General features: G+C 32.9%; 1 pseudogene; it reads right to left on the reverse strand.

Moving 5' to 3' along the window:
* Nucleotides 1-3677: 3677 nt before the first annotated feature.
* Nucleotides 3678-4301, reverse strand: LOC140438884 (uncharacterized; annotated as a pseudogene).
* Between the last annotated feature and the right edge of the window lie 16525 nt (nucleotides 4302-20826).

Consider the following 20826-nt stretch of genomic DNA (forward strand, 5'->3'; position numbering starts at 1 on the left):
AAATTATAATTTCATTACATATATATATATATATATATATATATATATATATATATATATATATATATATATATATACATATATATATGGCCTACTAAATAATGCTGAAATGAGTCATAACATTCTATTGATATCGATTCGAGCACGGGAAGTTTAACACGAATTTAAAAAGATGAAACCAACATTCGTCAGTAAAAAAGTTCTTACCCAATACATCATCACTATTATTGAGATTATTTAAAAACCAATTACGGAAGGCTAGTCTTGGTAGTATTTAGGATGATTTTATGGAAGGATTGTGAACGATACGGATGAAAATGTAAACGTTGCTTAAGAATACGCTGGAAAGTTTCACAGTGACGTTGATATGAATGCCGAATAGATGTATGCCATCATCATCAATGGCGCTACAACTCTTCGTGAGTCTTTGCCGCGTTTACTATTGCCTTCCATGTTTGTCGGTCCTGTGCCAGTAATTCCCATTGTCGCACTCCCATTTTCTCCAGATCTTCTTTGCCTCCATCTTTCCACCTTTTTCTAGGCCGCCCTACAGACCTTCTTCCCTCTGGCCTTTCCCAGAACACATTGTTAATAAGGCGATTGTCGTTACTGCGTATCACATGCCCTGCCCATCTGAGTATATTGGCCTTTATATATCTGACTAGATTTTCTTTTCCAAATAGAGACTCTAGCTCGTTATTGTATCTGCCCCTCCATTCGTTTGTCACGCTGTCTCTGCAAGGGCCATATATCATTCGAAGAATTTTACGTTCCCACACCAGCAATTTATTTATTTCTCTTTTTGTTAGCGTCCATGTTTCGCTTGCATACGCGACTGCTGGTCGTATTATGGTCTTATATATTTGGATTTTTGTGTCTCGTGAAAGAAGTTTTGACTTTATTAGATGTTGCATTGCAAAGAAAGATCTGTGTCCTGCCATTATTCTCGTTTCAACTTCTCGCTCTAATATGTTGTCATTTGTGATTGTTGCTCCTAGATATTTAAATTCTTTAACCACTTCGAAGTTGTGATCATTTATAGTAATATTTTGCCTTATTCACCGTCGTTCTTGTTTTGAGACGACCATGTATTTTGTTTTGTCTTCATTTATTTTTAGACCGATGTTTATTGCAGCTTCTTCAAAGCTCAAGAAAATATCCTTAATTTAAATTAAGGCTTAATTTCTACATTAATTCCTTGGCCATATCTAAAATACATTTTAAGCATAGGTCGCTTTTGTTCATCCGTTAAAACCATTTTTAATAATACTTTTGTTTACTAAACCTTGAAAAGTCAAGGTTGACGTAAACTGACAAGTATATCTGAATGAATGATAGACGTACGCATACTATTTTTCAAAAAACGTTGCACGTCACGATTTACACAAAGTAACGTCACTTGTATTTAAAATTTCCAGAACATCGACCTTGGAGTTCAAATTTTCCTAACATGTCTCCTGCTATTAACCCACTAAGCTCGTAATTCCATAGCAGGAGTAAAAAGAGGCAATTTTAATTTTGAGATACAAAAAGGCAGTAAAAATTATATACATTATTTTTAGAATTAAATTATATGTGAATATGTCGTTTTTTGACTGGCAACTTTAGTTGTCACTGGGATGATATGACATAAAACAAGTTGAAATACATTAATATTTATTTCAGGTTAATTTTAAACGTTATGGAATATTTTGAAACACTTATCAGGGTGCAGAGGTGTATCACACTTCTTACATAAGTAACAAGTACGATTTCCACATACTCTGCAACTTCGATATTTAGAGCTACCCTTCTCTATTGTATGATCAGTCCGATCTTTATTCTTTAAGTTTTTAAGAGCAGGGGAAAATTGTAAAGATGATCGTTGTCCACTCACTGATGGCCTACTTCCAAACGATTTCAAAATATAAGTTGCACACTCCCGTCAAAATTGTAACAGTGACATGAAGTGACCAAGTTGCCGATACACTAGCCAAGCCTCAGCACAGGAAGCATCTACTTCCCATAAAAAATAAGGCCACCACCACTTTTTTGATCTTATTCGAGTACTATAAGATGAGACGAATTGGTCAAAAAGATCTACTCCTCCCATATTGCTATTATAACTGGCAATTGGTCCAGGAACATCTAGAGTAATTATCTTCTGCTCTGCTCGATTGTACCATTTAGACGCCTTCATGGGTCGAAACTCGTCACAATTAGTAAGCACAGTTACCACACTAATTAGTAAATAACATTTCTCCTGTAGATGAAACTGAAGTGCTGCCTCTAGGAGTTTTTTTTAATCTGTTTTATTTGGTATATTCATTATCGAATTAAATCTGTTTTCAAGAAGAATTCCAGTAGCCTCCAGGCCTCTTCTTGTTGGCTCCTGCAGCAATGCAACCAATGTGAACAAATGATCAAAACATAATTTTTACTTTTTTGTAGCCAAAGGTAATCAGTCAATCTGATTACACATTTCCTCCTTGTTCTAGACCAGCATCAGATATTTTGGTTAAAGAGTAACAATATGGTTCAATATGATGAATGTATCCAGACGTATCAGGGGCAATTCATAATTTAAATCCAAAGCGTATTAGTTTTCCTTTTATGAATTGTTTGTGACTGTGTCTGCCGTAATTAAGGAATAATGCTCTCATCGATACTTATATAATTACAAGGTGTAATCTGCTTAAAAATCGAGTTGAGGAAGTCAAATAATGGTCGAACTTTGTACAGAGAATCTGTATTATCATTTATTTTTTCATTATTAGCTAGATGCAGATACTTCATTGTTTTATCAAAACGATTACGGCGAATTGCATCGGATACTAATGGGCAATTAGCGTCTGGCTCTTGTGACCAGTATAGCATTCGATATGGTAGTGGATGATATTCTGACAAAAGCATTACTCCTACAAAAGTTGAAGTTTCATCTTTGGAAGTTTTGAAATTGTGATTTAGCTCTTGTGCGGCATGTATAAGTAGTGGTCTTAAGAAATTAGTAATGAAGGCATCAGATGGGCATTTTAAATGTTTACGCAAGAAATCTTCGGCATTTGGTAGTAATTTTTTTTTTCTTTTCACCAATTTTTGAATTTAGAATGTGGCTATCCCTTGCTTATTTTGGTGCACTTACAATTGGAATGTTAGATTTTTTGGTTTATTTGACGTTTTACGTTTGCGCTTGGCGATCCCTACATCATGATGAGATTGAGATGTGTCTGCGAAATTAGAGTCGGATTTTCCATTAACAATTTCATCGTCTTCAGTTTGTTCAAAATTAGAATCATTCCCATATGTAATGATCTTTATCGAAGAATACGTCCAGGTAGATGGTTAACGTTACCAGTCACCTCCCCATCTGTCAAATCGGAATCAACATCTGTATCTGCGCTGACAACTTCAGTGGGAGGGTATATGAATATATTTTCTTCTGTATTTTAGTGTGCAGTAGTTCTAAAACTAAGTGTATCTACTGTTAATAACATTTCCCAAGCTGTTAAAAAATTTAATATAGAGACCTATATCATAAGTTTCTACAAATTGCCATTAGGAGGCGTTTTTGACATGTATTAAAATTATATTATTGTAATTTGACATTTTTAACATCTTAACACTAAAGATTAAATAAAATAATGCATTACAACCATACAATTGTTTCAAACGTTTTTTCTTTAATCTGGTTGTTGTAGAAACTTAAAAAGCTCGTCTTGTAGTGCTAGCTTTACTTATAAAACGAAACAGTCATACAACTATTGATTATTTTCTAAACCTTAAGTAATATAATACCTTAATTGCGAAGATAAATAATAAATTACATTGATGTCAATTGAGTCCAAAAATTTATTTCTCGCAATTTAGACGGTTTGTCTCGATAGACACGCGTTTTGATAGGCTGTTGTTGCTGTTCTACGAGACTCACTGCGGACGAAGCCCGTTCAAGATCTTCTTTGACTTTATTCTGTATTTGACCAACTGACTAGAATTTTTCTCGTTTGGCGTATAAATTCGACAATATCCAACTACCTTTAGATTTGTCCACGTCGGTAAATGCCCCACTGAAATATTTATTGACCCTTCTATGTGCTTTCGGACAGCTGCCGGAAGACGTGATCGGCCATGCCGGTAGAAATTTACTGTTGCGACCCCTCGAGCCATCCTACTTTTTCTCCTTGGGTTCCTCCGGATAACAGGTTCGAAGGCCCAGGCTTTGATTCGAAATCATCTGCGACGCCACCCACGACGATTATGGAAGAACCGCATTTGACCGCTTCCCCTTTGAAGACGTCCTCTGTACCGGACGATTTTATTTTCATATCTGTACTTGTTTGAGGTGGTATGTGTTGACCGCTCCGCAAGTATTTTTGGCAAGGGACAGGATGTTGCGAGAAATCTTGTTTTTTCTTTGTCACTACGGCAACTGTTATGTTTTCAGGTAGATTAGTTGTTGTTATGGTGGTAGTAGAAAAGTTTGATTCATAACAACACCATAACAATAACTACATAATCTACCTGAAAACATAACAGTTACCGCAGTGACAAAGAAAAAACAAGATTTCTCGCAACATCCTATCCCTTGCCAAAAATATCTGCGGAGCGGTCAAGACGTGCCACCTCAAACAAGCACAGATATGAAAATCAAATCGCCCAGTACAGAAGACGGGTTCAAAGTGGAAGCGGCCAAATGCGGTTCTTCCATAATCAAGGTGGCATCGCAGATGATTTCGAATTAAGGCCTGGGCCTTCGAACCTGTTATCCGGTGGAACCCAAGGAGGAAAAGTACGACGGCTCCAGGCGTCCCAACAGTAAAGCTCTACCGGCATCACCGCTCACGTATTCCGGCAGCAGTCCGAAAGCACATAGAAGGGTCAATAAGTATTTCACTGGGGCATTTACCGATGTGGACAAATCTAAAAGTAGTTGGAGATTGTCGAATTTATACGCCAAACGAAAAATATCCCAGTCAGTTGATCAAATAAAGGAAGAAGTCAAAGAAGATCTCGAACGCACTTTGTCCGCAGTAAGTCTTGTCAAACAGCAACAACAGCTAACAAAACGCCGCCTATCTAACGCCAAACCGTCTGAATTGCGAGAAGCTGTTAAAAATAATGAACTTTTAAAATCACTTACTAAAAAACGGTATTACAAAAAGACAAACTAATACAGAAGAGTTAAATATCAGTGGTATTTTTGCTGTTATTTATGACATGTACAAAACAAGTAAGAACTTTGACAAATTAACAAATGCAGACAAAATGATTATTCATAAGAAATGTTTATTAAATCATGGTGTAGATTAACTTTGTAGAAAAACATGTGACTTTAAAATTATTAAGAGACAACTCGGTTAAGAAGCAGATGTTCGATGCTTTCATTATATCATTATGGAGGTTATTAAACGAATTGAGTTTCAGATGAAAAAAAGATTCTCCAAGGCGTAGAGTTGGAACTGCTTAATATTGCAGCAAAGAGAACTTTATTTAAAAAAATTATATTGCAGAGAAAGTTTTCTTTTTTTTGTATGAAATATGGATGTTTCAAAAGGGAACGATATGTAGTTCATGAAACAATAAAGGCAAACAAGTTTCAGAACCATAAAAACAGATGGTAAAAGGTCAATCACATTAGTCAATTCGTTAATTATATATTAGTATTATTAGCATTGGATATACTAAGTTTATAAAACCTTTAATTTTCTTTTATTAATTTTACCTCAAGTTATAAAAACAACCTTAAACCCTGGATAAATCGAACAACAATTAAACAAATTAATCACAAACGACATCTATGGCAAAAATTTAAACACACCGGGCTTCTTAGTGATTTCCAAAGCCACCGCAGATTTTCAAATAACTTAAAAACATCTCTAAAAACTCTAAGACAAAATTTTGAAGCAAATGTTATCGAAAGCGGTAACATTAAAAAAGTCTACAAATACATACGTTCTACCATGACGTCTAAAGTTTCCATTCCTCTACTTCAAAAATCCAACCAGACGTTATGCTGTTCTGACAAAGAATCTTCCGAAACTCTCTCTTTAGCATTTTCATAGGTTTTTACTAAAGAATCGAATGAAGGTTATCTACCTGCTATTAACTGTAATCGTGTCGGCGCATCCTTACAGCAAGTTGAATTCACAGTGGATCATGTCAAACAACACTTAATTACTATTAAACTATAAACAACTATTATCGTCCGATTAGCTTGCTGCCAGTAGTTGCCAAAGTTACGGAAGCCCTTATCTCCGAGGAGATGACCAAATTCTTTCTCCAGGAACATGTTATTCCAACACAACAACATGGATTTGTCTCTGGTCGCTTTACTCTAACCAATCTCTTACATTGTGTTAACGACTGGACGTCATCACTTAACAGTTCGCAGCCGGTCGACGTTGTTTATCTAGATTTCTCTAAAGCCTTTGACCGTGTACCTAAGCGCAGAATTCTACATAAGCTAGAACATTTCGGAGTTCGCGGTACTTTACTTCGTTGGATAGATGATTTTCTGACAGATCGATATTACAAAGTTAGAGTTGGCGAATGTTTCTCACAGGACAGGTTAGTGGAAAGTGGAGTGCCTCAGGATTCCGTCCTTGGACCTTTGCTGTTTACGGTTTACACCAGCGATGTTCCTTATTATGTCTCAAGTAAAATATCGTTATACGCTGATGAGACAAAAATATATGCCAATCCAATCACAAACCAGCTAACCCTGCAAATGGATTTGGACTCTATTTTAACTCGATGTTCCCAGTGGTTACTACCCTTAAACGCAGAAAAATGTGTAGTGCTTCGAATTGGCAAAAATAACCCACTTGTGCCATACTTTGTTAAGGGGCAGCCATTAGATTCTGTGTTTTCGTATAACGATCTTCGTGTTATCATAAACACCAGCCTAGCTTGGTCTGACCATATTATTTCTATTTGTAAACGTGCGAACTCCAGACTGTATCTTATTCGGAGGTGTTTTTCGAGAGTTTCAATACAATCATTCTGTAAACTTTACACTCTGTACGTAAGACCTATACTTGAATACGCTGGACCAACGTGGTATCCTGATCTGGTTCGAGACAAGACTATGCTGGAAAACGTCCAAAGAAAAGCTACTCGAATTTCTTTGGGACCGAGAAAACCTTCTTATGTAGAAAGACTTAGTAAGGCTAACCTAACTTCTTTTGAACTTCACCGACAACGTTGAGACTTAATTACAACTTTTAAAATACTAAAATTCAATTTTGGAAATCTCGATGAAATGTTTACCGTTAATCAAGATGAACGCCTCAGAGGTCATCAGTTCAAACGAAAGAAAGAAAATTTTTCTACAAGATCAAGGCAGAACTTTTTACGAAATAGAGTTTTTGAGTGCTGGAATAGCCTTAACGATATTGTCTCTCATTGTCTCTGCTTCCTCTACCAACTCGTTCAAAATCAGACTTGACCGTTTTATATTATAGTAAAAATATTGTTCTTCTTATAAACCAAAAAATTGTAATTTTATTTCTTTTACTTGTAATTTTTGTTTTTTACTAGTAGGTTATTAATGAAATTTCTTTGTTTTTGGGCATAATAGGGACTTAGTTCCTCTGCCCTCGCTTATGTATAATAATAATAATAATAATTTTTAAAATCCAATTGACTAGTGTATTGTATTCTTAAATAGTTGACATTTTAAAAATTCCTCACTTATTAACTATTCTGATGTTTTAGCAACGCTGTGTTCTGACGTCGTAAATCTTAAATGATGTGCATTCATTTTTATATGAAAAATTTTATATGTCTGTTTTTCAGAGCCCACTACATCGACAATAACTGTGGATCAGTGAATATATAAGTATACGCGAATTATAAATTATATTGATTTTTTTTTAAATAATCACTGACATATATTTTTTTTGTTGATATCTACAACACGTTTTAAAAATCTATGGAGCTCTGGAAAAATTATGACAAAAACTATAAACGAAGACATATTAGAGTTTTATATTAAATGCGAAGGCTACATCATGGCACTCCTTAACATTTAAATAAAAGGTAAGTGAATAAAAAGACAGAATTTCAGTGTGATTTATTTCTCGACTGCCTTCATAGAACCCTACAGAATAAACAACTACCTATATGTACTCAATTATTATTAAAGGTACTACACGTACATTTATTTCATTTTACACACACCTCTTGTCAAAATACCACAATTGCTTTTAAAATACGCGATAGACAGTAAATAATTAAACCGTTAGGATTTCACCAATCAAATGACAACAAAATAAATATAATATTTAATAATAGAAAAAATAGGAATATAAGAATAAGCAATATGCCCAGTGTCTATTCTGATTGCAATAAAATAATTGTTCAAACTAGTGTCCTAACTTAATTTTACAGGTATAAGGAAATAAATTTATAACAATAAACCAAAAGGGTATTATCGATAAAATCTATTTTTTTCGTAACTATTGTTAACAGTTACCTTGCTCCTTTGTTTCTTTTTAACGCACATTTTAAATGTCACAATATTATTTTCCTTAAACCATAAAAAAGGTTTATTATTTCTACAACCTTGAATTACCTCTACAATAAAGTCCGATGTAAATTGAACAAAAAAATAATTTAATTAAAAATATTCAAAGAGCAATCAATAATTACTTTCAGAAAGTTTTAAAATATCTGTCAACGCACAATTTGTGCATGGGTACGCACGTTCTCATTGCGACAGTTCCGCAAACAATTTTGTTAACGAAATAAAGCAATTAGAGATTTAACTTTGTGATTAATTACAGGTGAGTTTGAGGTAATTTTAATTGCTGTATTTAAAAGGTGATTAATGTTTAGTCTTGAATACGATATAATCAGCATTATATATGTTAGATTTGTAATTATTTTGTCATCTAGAACATTAAAAAAATGCAATATAGCACTTTGCTCCATATTTACGAAAGTCTTTGCTGTTTAAAAAATTAAACGTAGTGTACAACTTTAAACAATGTTTATGTTTAAATAAAAAGAATACAAAGTAGGATGTTTACATTCGTTTCCACTGTAGAAAAAAAAATAAAAGTACTAAATAAAAGTAAGATCGTTGAATATATTTTACTTTTGCTTATCATGATAATATGCTTATTGCTATAACTAAATTAAATCAAAATTGATAGTTATAAGAGTTAGTTTAAAATTATTGTTTCAATTAATTTATAAAATGGGGGAAAAGATTTCCGAAAATAAAAAATTTTCCCTGCTTCTGGTACCAATATTATTTTGTGGCATTAGGTCGCAGATCATTATTTTCTATTACCTACCTAAGTTATAAATGCCATACAAATATGTTTGGCCAAAAGTCCCCCACCCCTTTTAGGTGTTAGGTTTATCATTGCTATTACAGGGCCATTTATGATGTGTAGAATAGAGAATTGTACATTAGCTAGTTGTAGCCGACCAATAGTCTAGGCGGGATCTGTTTTGGATTGGACATTTTCCATAGGAAGCTATTTTTTTGCTGTAATCCTTTCAGGAGGTGTCCAATATCGATAATCACGATATGCCCAGTCGCAAACCCTGTGCTAAATTTTTTATTTAACAAAATCTGAAAACAATTGAAAATTTCTCATTTTTTGCTCCTATTTTCGTTTATAATTCGGAAAATATTGATCCTAGAGAAAAAATTATAAAAAGTTAAAAGTTTCGTTATTCAATTTTACACAATATTTCGTTAGCTAGAAATTGAAAATTTAATGTTTATTGTTGAAAAAATAGCAATTATTGGAAAAAAAAGTACAAAAAAATGAAGTTAATCTTTTAAATGTTTTCGACTTTCTAAACTTGACTTTCAAGCTCCATATTCCGCCTAGAAAAACTTTTTAGTATGTTTGAAACGTGTGCTAAATTTTGTTAAGATCGGTCGGATAGGTTTTGCATAATAATTTTGCAACCCAGCCTACTGGAAAAAAAATTGCAAATTTTCAAATTTATAGTAGGCCCTAAATAAGGCCCTCAGATAGTTGCAAATTTTTTTACACATAAAGGAAGGCTCAAACTTTTAAACGCTTTTTGTAAAATTCAAATCGGTTCACTAGGAAAGCCTAGAAATTTTTTTAAAGTTTTAAACATTTTTTATATATGTCGAGTGTTTATATCGAGTGAATGTCCCCCACCACCACCTCTCATGCATTCCGAGCGACATTTTACGCGAAAAGGGTTTTTTATTTGTCTTTTTTATGGATGTTTCCATGAAGCGCATTACGTAAAACTTTTCAGATAAAAAGTACATGACAAGACGAGGGTATTTGTTTAAAAACGAGCCCTCTATCACTTATGGTTACACGGCAAATGTATGTCAACTTTGACCTTCAATATCTCGGCAACCAGTAAGCCGGATGTATCTTTTTTTTTAAGAAGCGTCTTTTAATGTTCTATAAGTGTATAAATTTTGAAATTGATATGTTTAAAGCTCGTAAATTTATTCAATTTGTTTATAAGCCTAAAAAATGTTTAAAACTTAAAATTTTCTAGGCTCTCCTAGTAAACCGATTTGAATTTTACGAAAAGCATTTGAAAGATTGAGCCTTCCTTTATATGTAAAAAAATTTGCAATGATCTGAGAGCCTTATTTAGGGCCTACTATAAATTTGAAAATTTGCGATTTTTTTCCAGTAGGCTGGATTGCAAAATTATTATGCAAAACCTATCCGACCGATCTTAACAAAATTTAGCACACGTTTTAAACATATTAGAAAGTTTTTCTAGACGGAATATGGAGCTTGTAAGTTAAGTTTAGAAAGTCGAAAACATTAAAGTATTAACTTAATTTTTTTGTACTTTTTTTCCAATTATTGCTATTTTTTCAACAATAAACATTCAATTTTCAATTTCTAGCTTACGAAATATTGTGTAAAATTGAATACCGAAACTTTTAACTTCTTATAATTTTTTCTCTAGGATCAATATTTTCCGAATTATAAACGAAAATAGGAGCAAAAAAATGAAAAATTTTCAATTTTTTTTAGATTTTGTTAAATAAAAAAATTTAGCACAGGGTTTGCGACTGGCGCATATCGTGAGTATCGATATTGGGCACATCCTGAAGGGATTACGGCAAAAAAATAGCTTCCTATGGAAAATGTCCATTGTGGTCTGAATTTTTACAGATCCCGCCTAGTCTACAATGCTATAATGTTTTATTGACAGAGTCACTGGGTGTTTAAGTGCAGCTAACTTTCAGTGCAGTTAACAGTTAGCGTTCAAGTGTTTTTGCGAAGTAAACATAAATATCTTTTATGCGTTAGATTTTTATTTTCTACGTTTAAATTAATCTACATTGAGAAGTGTTAATGGTCTTAAAATAATTTTAAACTACTAAGCTTCAACATTAGATAAGTGGTTATACTGTATAAGCTATAGTAATAAAGTATCAAATTAAAAAAATCAAATTTCATAGTGGTGTGACATTTGGTGCAAACTTATAGGTGTAGGTTAAATGTAACAATTTACCCCTATGTTATGTTATGTATTATTGGTTTATTTTAATATATGTCTTTGTTTCAAAAGTACGTAAGAACGGTTTATAAACGATTTCGTAAAACTGCCAGCGGTACAAGATCCGAAGAAAAGTATATTAAAACGTGTAATTAAGAGAATTATATGTTAAGCAGTACAAAGAAAAAGAAACCATCAATATTTGTTATAGGCAATATATGTATATTTAGTATTTACAGAAGAACAAAAGAAAAATCTTGTTTGCTACAGTACTTCTGCCAGCAAATTATATTTTCGCTTGATCACAAAGGACTTACGTAAGTTAGCATGCTGGTATGCCAAAGATGTGCAATTAAATTTCATAGACAAATGAAAAGAAGCGGAATTGCCAATAGCTAGTATTGATTGGTATAAGTCGTTTATGCAAAGAAACCCTAGCTTATCAGTTAGGAAGCCACAAGCAACGAGTGTAGCTCGTACTATGAACTTTAATGTGCCCAATTTTGAAAAAAAAAATACTGTTATTTAACTGAACTATTAGCTTGATGGAATTTTCGTCCAGAAAATATACATAATATTGACGAAACTGGAGTAATTACAAGCCAAAAACCGCATAAAGTGTTAGCTGGAAAAGGCATCAAACAAATTGAGTCAGTCATATCACAAGAACGAAGGACTCTGGTCACAGTTTGTTTAGATGTTAATGCTATCGGTTATACTGTACTTCTCTTCTTTGTCTTTCCCAAAAACAATTTTTACGGTATTTTATAAGAAATGGTCCTACTGGTTCTCCTAATAAAAGTGGCTAAATGCAGACAAAAAATTTCTTGTTATGCAACATTTACAAAGTTTGCAAAACCAACTACAGAAGCTACTTATATAACCTTGCCTGTGATCAATTTCTGCAAAGAAAACTTTATTGCTATGTTATCATTTCCACCACATACGTCGCACAAACTCCAACCGTATTTGAACTCTTTAAGACAAAATGTAATATTGCAGTCGATCTTTGTATGCGAAACCATCCAGATCAACGAATGAAAATCTATGATTTACCAGAACTGGTTAAAACAGCCTTGTTGTCAGCTGTCACAGCATCTAATATGATTGCTTGATTTGTATGCATAGGAATATCTCCATTTAACGATCAGATTTTCCACGATATTGGTTAACGCCAGCTTCTATCACTGATATGCCATATAAATCATCTATTGAATCTTAAGCTGGGTATTTACGAGATGACAGTATTCAAGTAACTTAAAATATATCTTCGGAATAGTCTTGTTTCGCGACTATTTTAAATATAACTCTACAACTTTCGATACCGTCAACCAATGAACGATGGTCTCTTCAGGATATGCAACCACTTCTTAAGGCGCAATATAAACAGAAATCTAAGACTGATAGGAAAAACAGCAAAAAGATATACATCGATACTTCTGAGTTCTAAGAAACAAGCGTTGTACAAAGAAATAATAACGTCGATAACAGTATAACGATAATTTTCACAACCATTTTTTATATTCAGGCTTTCTTTATTTTGTGTTTTTTTTTGGTTAATTACAATTATGTTTTTTTTTGTTATATTTCATAACTGTTTTTAATTAGTGCTCCTTTATATCTGTTACTGAAGTAAGTTAGCACATAAGTGAAAATTTTCAAATTTTTTTTAAAATGTGTAGGTGATTTGTAATACTATCATCGGCTCTAAGCACTTGCAATATTAAGTCTACTATGCATTTTGACATCCGTTATTGCGAAGTGTGTATAATAATCATACTGAGAAAATACCGACCTGAGTTTGTGAATAACCACTTAAGTCGACTTGTGTGAAGAGAGCTAGTTGGAACTTGTTGTATCTTGTCCCGTCGCGTCGGTGACTTATTATATGTTACTAGGCGCGTATGAAACGTTACATGCAGAAAAGAATTTAACCTAGAACAGTTCAGTTTGGTTTCATAAAGCGACTGATACGTGCCTAGAAGACTTTTGCTTAAAGTGTCTGTTTATTTATATATTTGTGTTTATTTAAATACGAAAAATATGAGTAGGTTTTCAAGTAGATTGGAAAAAATTAAAGACGCTTTAAAAAAAAAAAAAAGAATCAAATGTTTGTAGTAAGAGCGATCCTTGTGGCTTATAAGAGCGATCCTTGTGGCTTGGTTATTTCTAAACTTTTCAGTTTATTATATTTAGAAAGATAGATTGGTTAAAAGTTTGATGTTATTTTAGATAATGGTGGTGATTACATGAGACTAGAGACCAATAGTAGTTCAACTGGGATGCTTTTCAATGAAGGTATAGAATATACGCTAGATTCATATTAGAGGCACTTTGTACCAGAGCCTGGATATAATGGTCTCTGCTGTAGTAATAATACTGGTAAGTAAACCCTGCATTTCTTTAATTTGAATTGTTGCATAACCTAACTTTGCAGAATTCGTCTTGTATGCTAAATGTTATTTTGGTTACAGAGCAAAACTGTATATCGGAATATTTTCAAAGCGCTTAGGATGAATTAATCATAATTTAGGAATTAACTTTATCATCAACGTTTGTTCAACCAACAAGCTGGTTTTCGAAAGATGTTAAAAGCGCTAAAAATGAACCAATAACTATTCAAGAATTAACTTCGCCATTAATGTCTGTTCAACTAGGGCAACATAAAAACTCAAACAGTACAGACGAAATATTATTTTCAGAAGGTTGGTGATAATAATATAAAATTACTTTAGTGTAAACATATTTTATTGTTCTAGATCCATATTCAACTTTACTGGTAAAACCTACAGATGAATATAGCGTCGGCTTAATCGGTATAGTGCGTAAATCCTTTCATACATATTTTACAGGAGACACAAAAAACGATTTAAAAACGACTTTACCTTTAAATGTATTTACGTTGACCATAGTTATTGTTTTTGTTGATTAGAAAATATCATAAAGGTGGAAAGTATTAGATACTTTTCTAATATTTTAACGCAAGAATTTAAATCGCAAGAATTATCGCAAGAATTTAAAAAAAATGGAGATACGCAGTTTGCTTTTTTGTATTTTAGCTTAAAAATTGGAGATACTCATTTTTCTTACCATTTAAAATGAAACATTATGCAATTAAAAATCAACATAAAAACATGTTTATTTATGAAAGTATAAGATTTATGAACTTAAAAACTAAAAAGGACGAAAAAGTAGAACATTAAGAAAACTTAAAAACTAAAAAGAATTAACTAATGATGAGGTAAATTATTATAGAAATCGTGATAATCGCTTTCCATGCTCGTTTTAAGTTGTTGGAGGTGTGCATATTTTTCTGCTTTAATTTTTAGTCTTTGTTTGTGTAATGCCGGTATATTATCTGTATTAGTTGCTTGAATGCTGCTTATGTTCAGTTTTATTGGAAGAGTTTGCCAATCTTTCTCTGAATGTCGAAGTTTAAAAAACACTCCATCGTTGGAATATTTCGATGCTTTTAGGTCGATTACCAATTGTCCAGAGATTTTTGCTGGTCTAATGGATTTAAAATATTTCAATTCATCACATTTTTTGAAAAAGTCGTGCATAAGGTATTCAACTCTGTAAGGAGCTTTTTGACATGCTGCTTTGCAGATAAATACGTAATCTGTGGGAACATTGATTTTCTTGTTTCGAATCTTTCTTTCGATAACGGAATGAACGCTGTCCACTTCCATTTGAGTATGGCCCTTACGTAAATATTTCTGTACCACAGTTACACCCTTTTCCAGTGCAAAATTAATTAGACCATTTGACAAAGTAATGTTTCGGTTTTGATAACCGTAGCCGTCACTCCATAGTATAATGTTAATGTTACTTTGATTTTATAATTGATGTTCTTTCACATCCCTCCATCCCATCTTTCCCTCCAAAAAATGAATTATTATTCTTGTAAATTCGTTGCTTGTCAATCCGCCCTCACTCTTATTTCAAAGGTAACAGTAAACAGTAGCCTTGTTTGCGCTTAATGTCAAATAGTGTGAAATTATGGACGATAAGTTTGGTCTTGTAATAAAGCGCAGAAACATTGGATTTTGGAGAGAGCAAAACTGATTGAAGATCCATTGTTAAAACTTCATGTTGAGACTCCTTATCTGCACTCCTTTCATTTCTTGCTTAATTTTTTAGTGTTATGTGTTCATTGTATTTATCTTCTGTTGAATTACCTGTTTGATAAGCGACCCATTTGTCGCATAGATCCTTTTTCGGTGGATAAAGTGACAGCCGTTGCTTATCGAATTCCTTATGGAATGTGGCAATTGATACAGGTGTATGATTGTGTGTTTTGCAGTAGTCGTTTCTATAAACTTTATATAAATGGGCTTTAGAGTTCCAACTCGGTTCTAGTTTTTAAATAATTCACTATACACGTGCACACATTGACACTTCGTAAAAAACTGATGGATTTACGAAGTTTACTGACTCAATTTGGCGGGAAAGGAGATAAGCCGTTTTCTACTTAAGATATTGCAAGGCAAACAATTTAATCTTGGATTTATGGACTTTTCTAGTGTATGTGTTATAATATTTTCTACTAGATGACACAAAAATGTAATTTTGTTAAAAAAGTGGAGTTACGCACTTTGCCGATTAAGCCGACGATAGTTTCAATGATGAGTTAATAGTAGATCCGCATTATATTCCTGAAAGTAATTCTGTTTTGATGACGAATAATGATACTACAAGCAAACGCAGTTTAAAGAGTGCGAAATTATGTCAACAGCTGAAAAAAACATCTATCACAACAGAGGCTAGAGAATTATGAAAAAGATCGTAATTCTGGTATGTCACCTGTTATAATGGTAACATGGTACAAAAAATGGTAAAATAAATCCAGAAAGACTATTTTAACCTCTGCCACTATGCTGAGTAAAATTCAAAACAAAAATCACTGAAAGTCAGCTAAAAGAATTTTTTTCCGAATATTGGAGTTTAGGCAGTTACGACAAGAGAGCAGCTTATATAGCCAGTCTTTTCACCATACATGACAAAAAATCACAGAGGCCTCGTACAGATGATTCATACAAAGAAAAATTTCGCCTCAAAATCTACACATATTTTTTACAAATAAATGGTAGCTATATTTCTGTTTGCCTAAATGCTTTCTTGTAACTTTCAATTAAATAGACAATTTTACAAAAGTTTCACTTTAAAAAAATAAGCTTCCCCTGCGGAAACAAAATTGATTTTGCCAAGGAAAGAATATTCCACCAAACAAGTTTTCTGAAGAAAAATCAAAACTAGCCAGTAAGTATATTTTGAGTTTCTCGAGTTACGAAAGCCACTACTCATGTGTCCAAACAAATAAGAAGTTTATACCATCACCTTTGATTCTAGAAGTAACGTATTCCCTGTACAAGGAATTTATTAAAACCCGGTATCGTATCCATATTATAGAACTGAAGTTTATAAAATAAATCTTTCATTTAAATAGCCTCACATTGATACTTGCCATAAAAGCGACAAGTTTGTTATGCTAATAAAATGCAGCGATGGAACAGAGAAAGAATATATATAGCAATAGAAAAGGAAAATGCAGAGGAACCATTTAAGGAAATTTCTTTTATTAGACGAAGTGGGTTGAGAAATTTAGTTTCTCCGTTGACATATAAGGCGGATGTGCCAATAAATAAAGAAAAAAAGAAAGATCATCTTGATTTGCCTCCCTTAATCCCCACAACTTTTCATGGGTTCTAAGAAAATCTTTCATCGAGCGAGAGAGCGTTGTGGACTATCCTGGTATCGACGAAAATATTGATTAAATAGGTATGTTTAAGTGTTTTTTTCCTTTTTTAGGCTTATTTTTTTATCAAACTTCCTTTTTTTATAAGATATAAAAGATACTTTATTTAATAATATAATTTTCATAATTCCTTTCTTTAAGTACAATAACACATAAGTCATGGACACACTTGGGATCAAAAGACATAAGTGACGAATTTTATTTTTGTCATATTTATTATTTCGTTGTTGGAAATTTTAAAGAATGTTCTATTAATACTATGTGACCTTTACCTGGATAATTATAAAAGCAACAATTAAAACCAAATAAAGTAAGTAACACGTAATTGTGGGCTATAAAACGGATTTAGAGGTACCCGGTGAATTTTAAATCGGTTCCACTGCAAAACTAGGCAAAATGACCTATGTGATTTTTCACCACGGTCAAAGATATATTCTGTAACAATTGAGACTGGGCACTGTAACAATTGGTAATCTCGATGGCACCATTGTTATATTCTGATTTGTTTGGTAAAATTGCACTTATAAATATGTGTGAAAGTTATTTTATTTTTATGTTTTGTTTAAATATATTTTATGTGTGAAGCTATTTGGTGTCGAAAGATTATAATTTTTGGTGATTCAATAAAAAATTAGGTAAAAATTTAATTTTTTTTAAAACTATAGACACTGCTCTCCCCTACATATTGTAGTATTTTTCTTATATGTGATTCATCCTGGGTTAAATGACCTATTGTAAATTTCCCATGGGGTTGTAGTCTATACGATAAAAATGATCTTCAAAAATATTTTAAACAAATCTAGGCTGTTGTTGCGATGTTCACCACATTGTATCGTGTGGTTCTTCTTTAGTATAGTTATGAATGTTGATAGCCATTATTCATTCGATGTACCAGTTTTGTATATTTATGTTATTGAATAAGTCAATGATAATATGTTTAATGCAGTCATCAATTGGTTGATGACATTTGTGGGTATTTCATTAGGACCAATCGCTTCACCCGTTATAATTTTTTTTTTAATAGCGTGTTATATTTTACTTTTTGATATATCTGGTCCTGATTAGTATTTCACATCTTAATTTTTTTCTTCTCGTATTTGATCATCAAGTAACTCTTCTATGTACTTTTTCTTTTCGAGACATTTAAAGTGTCCCAATTTGCATTGAATATGTTCCGAACTTTAGAATAGGGAAATAAAAGAGTGACGATAGACCGCGAAACCCTTAATCACCCGAGATTTGCTGATAATGTTGCGTTAATAGCAAAAGACATAGACGCATTGCAGGAAATTCTGTTAGACCTAAATACAAAATCAAAAGAAAAGCATCTTATGCAAAATTATTTTGAAATTAAACGATGTTTGCAGGTTTCATAATACCATTGAAGCTTGATATGGTATGAAGTACCTGTTCCAAACGACGCTAGTATATCAAATTATTCAAAAGTCAACGTCAAGTCAAGTCATCAAAGTACCACAAAATGAGCAATTTTTTCTTCAAGATCAACGATCCTGTAGAAAAATGGCAATTAGACTAGTGGATATTGCAGCATCTGCTGCAATAAGGGAGAAGAAGGAAGGATCCGTGAAGGCAAAGGAAAGTTCAAAAATATAATATTGACAAAATTGTTCTTAACTCATGTACCGTTGATTATTTTAATCGTTTATTAATTCGTAGCAGCTTGTCTGACTCAAATTCTTCTAATGCAGTTGATCATGAAAAAGAATTTATTGCTCCTTTGTCAACAGTTACAATCCAACCATCTACGTCACAAATGCGGATTTGCTTGCCAAGTTTTAGCTTCGGCGTGCGACAGAACCGGGTTCTTCGATCGTTCTGCTGCAATTATAGCATCAGCGGTCTTAAAAGATATGGGAGTTATAACTCTGACTAATCGACATCGAAAGTAATTGATAGGATGTAAATAAGGCGATAGCGTGCATCTCATAGGCGTTATCTCCAAAAGCAGAAGGAAGGACTGTAAATCAGAAGTTTATTTTTTGTTGTGCGTAAAGACAAGACTGTCTTGCAACAAAAAAATTGCAATAAGTTTTATCGAAGAGTAGTTACAGAAGAACATGTAACAATTATTAAAGAACCAAGCTCTCGATATGTGTCTCCTTTATCAGGATCGGCTGCAAACATTGCAAATAGCATCCAGATATTTATCTTGGAAAATAATATTGATAATATATCAAAGGTAAGTGTAGTTAGATCTGATGGTACTGTAGTGAACACCAGTAGGCTTTATAAGAAAACTAGAAGAATACTACGGCACCTCACTTCGATGGCTAGTATGGTTATTTCATTGCAATTAACTATCTCTACGTTATTTAATCCAACAGTTAGACGGACGCATCAGTGAATCACTTGGTTTTTCAGGGCCAATAGGGAAACTTTCTTCGCAATAGAAAACAACCTATCAATATTAATAAAAACAACAGACCTTAGTACCGATCAGAAGTACTTGTACAAACAGTTGCTGGGGGAAAATGTTCTAATGATTTAAGCCCTAAAAAACCTGGGAAAATATTACACGCAAGGTGGCTCACAGTTGTTAATCGGTTGATTCGATTGTATATTGGAACTGAATGTCCCAGCCCTCAATTAATTATGTTAGTAGATTTTATCCAAAAAGTGTACGTACCAGTTTGGTTTTATATAAAACTGTGTTCTAGCTATTCTGATGGTTCAAAACATTTATGGCGAATGATCCATTATTCAGGATTTCCACTAGTTGACCAAAGAAACATTGTCGATGCCGTTATTCAAAGAAATGCTTATTTTGCTCATCCCGAAAATTTATTAGTCGATATGATGAAAGATGAAGCTCGGACTACGCAGAGTGCTGAAAGCTAGACAAAGTCAGAAAAAAATATCCAGAGATTCAAAATACCAACATTAAATTTTAGTGCTGCAGATTATATTGACTTAATTTCTATTTCGGAATGCAGTGGTACGGCTCATCCTTTGCTAAAACTTATTTAAAATAAAGATGTATGGGATATGATTGATTCCGGGAATCACAATAACATAGAGGTCTTAAACTGACTCTGTCATACCCAATCCGTAGAACCAACTGTTAAGTTAGTAACTGAAGCATTAGCTGCTGTTTGTGGACCAGAATCAAGGGATGACTTTATTCGTTCAAGGTTTAGAAATATAATGACGCTTTTTAATATCAAATCAGACTGTCAATTATAAAATGTATATTGTATCATAAAACAATAATTATTTAGATTCAAGAAACTGATAAAAAATACATTTTTAAAATTTTTTTTTTGTTATTTCCAAAAATTTAAATTTAATATGGAACCTGAAGATAGGGTCCAATACAAAAAAGATTTCTTACAGTTTTATTACACTAGCTCCATAAAAAATAATAAATTCGAGTTTTTCGTTTCACCCTACTGGACAATAATAATTATGCTCAACATAAAGCTAAGCGATCGCAAGTCCAATAAAGAAATAAGGAGACGAACAAAAGTTACAGATGTAATCCAAAAAATTACCATGTTAAAATGGGACTTGGCAGAACACCTAGGAAGAATGGAAAACAACCGTTGGACGAAGAGAATTATTGAATCGCGACAAAGAGCAACCAAGAGAAGTAGAGG

This window comes from Diabrotica undecimpunctata, chromosome 4 (genome assembly GCF_040954645.1).
Source record: "Diabrotica undecimpunctata isolate CICGRU chromosome 4, icDiaUnde3, whole genome shotgun sequence".
In the NCBI taxonomy this organism is placed as follows: Eukaryota; Metazoa; Arthropoda; class Insecta; order Coleoptera; family Chrysomelidae; genus Diabrotica; species Diabrotica undecimpunctata.